Here is a 2205-nt window from a genome sequence, read left to right on the forward strand (position 1 = left end):
CCGTCTGGCGGGCCGCAGGGGCGCTGGTTCCCTGGAAGAAATGGGATCGTCTCAAGTTCCCGCTTCTGTTGCCTCTTACCTCTTGGTTTCCTAGTAGAGGTGGTGAAAAAGTCAAGGTGCTGCTTGACTATCTACACCTGTCTCCTCTTGTTATCTATTTCATTTGAGGAGTTAACACTTATTTTACTTAAAAAAAACCAATAACTTTTTTTGTGTTTCGGGAAAATTTGCTTTTTTTTTATATTTCAGTAACTTATCGACCTTGATCTTCAAAGGGGTTTTCTAAAGAGATCGTAGGATTAGTCAAGCAAAATAGGCTGTTTCATCCATGGGGAAAGTAGGTGTTATGTCAAAGCATTTAGGACAAATATTTCCTATTCTTTTATATTTCTACATACGTATACCTATATAGATATATCTCTATCTATCTCTCTCTCTCTATATATATATATATATATTCTTGTTGATTTCAAAGAGGAAGGGAGAGAGAGATAGAAACACCAGTGATGAGAGAGAATCATTGGTGGGCTGCCTCCTGCATGCCCCCCACTGGGGTTGGAGCGCACCACAGGAGCATGTGCCCTCATCCAGAATCCAACCATGACCTCCATTCATAGGTCAAGGCTCAACCATGGAGCCAGGCAATGTTTCCTATTCTGGTGGAACAGCCTGTTAACGACCATACTAATGATTTCAATGAATATGAATGATTTCATTATTAATGCATTTCAAATTTTTTATATAGTGAAAAATCCCATATATAATTTGCACTATGCCAACAAGTCCTAACTCATTTACTGAACAATTTAAATCATTTTACAAAAATGTCCAGTGTACTTAAGCATTGTACTTAATTCATACAATGGATGTCATGGCTAGGATTATAAACAGGGTTTGAATTCAGGCCCTATCTATCCTTGGTATCCCTGGGCAAGCCACTCAAACTTTGCTGAGATTCTGTTTCCTCATTTCAAAATGAAATAAAACTTCCCAGAGCTGTTTGTGAAAATGAAATGAAATTATATACATTAAGAATATGACCCCGGCGCTCACCCCCGAGTGGGGCTTTCTTTCCCGGAGGGGGGGTTCCACCCCCGCAGGGGTGCGCCGGTGTTCCGGGGGGAATTAAAAAAAAAAAAGAATATGACAAGTTATCTCAATATCACTTCTGCCTCTTCCCCAGTAGCATTTTAAATTATTTCACTTTGGGTGGCTTGTTGACTAACTTCATTCATGCTTTACACATTTGGAAGATTAAAAAGAAATCCCTTTACTCAAAGAATGGAACATGAATGAATGGTTTTATAGATTATACAGAACTAGAAATCTGCTTCTCTGCCTCCCAACCCATTTAATAATTTTGTGTGAGATTCCACTATATTAGTATATTTAAATGTAGCCCATTTCAGGTTTCCAATTTTAGTATTTACTTATTTCTAAAGTTCACTGAGCATCTCTTTGTATACTCTATAAATCAGTCGGAAATAAAAATCACCAGAATCCTTATTTCTAGGTACTTCACAGAGTATCAGAAATTCTTAAGCTTCCCTGAAGATTCCACTAAACAACTACTAGAACTGATAAATGAATTCAGTGAAATATAAAATACAAAATAAATATCCAGAAATCCTTTGCATTTTTATACACCAATAATGAACTATTACAAGGGGAAACTTAAGAAAACAATCCCATTTACAATTGCATTAAAAAAAAAATACCTAGGTATAAATTTAACCAAGGATGTAAAAGATCTGTACTCAGAAAATTATAAAGCACTGAAGAAAGAGGTTGAAGAAGATACAATTAAGTGGAATCATCTTACCTAATAATAGACAAACATGGTAATTGACCATACCTTCGATACGCCTCCCATTGGCTAATCAGCGAGATATGCAAATTAACTGCCAACAAAGATGGCGGCCGGCAGCCACGGAGCTGGAATGAGCAGGAGGCTTGCTTGCTCCAGTGATGAGGAAGCCAAGGTTCCCAGCCTGCTGCCACCGGCTCTAAGCTCCGAAAGCAACAAAGTTTCAATTATAGAAGCTAAACAAACCCCAGATACCTGCTTTCAGCAGGCCGTGGCCACAGAACTGGAGCGAGCAGGAGCCCACCTCTGAGCTCCACTGATGGCAACAAAGTTTCAATTATAGAAGGTAAATAAATCCCAGAGAAAAAAAGGAGAGGCTGGGTGCTTCAGTCGCCCAC

The sequence above is a fragment of the Myotis davidii genome, unplaced genomic scaffold (genome assembly GCF_000327345.1).
Source record: "Myotis davidii unplaced genomic scaffold, ASM32734v1 scaffold162, whole genome shotgun sequence".
Lineage (NCBI taxonomy): Eukaryota > Metazoa > Chordata > Mammalia > Chiroptera > Vespertilionidae > Myotis > Myotis davidii.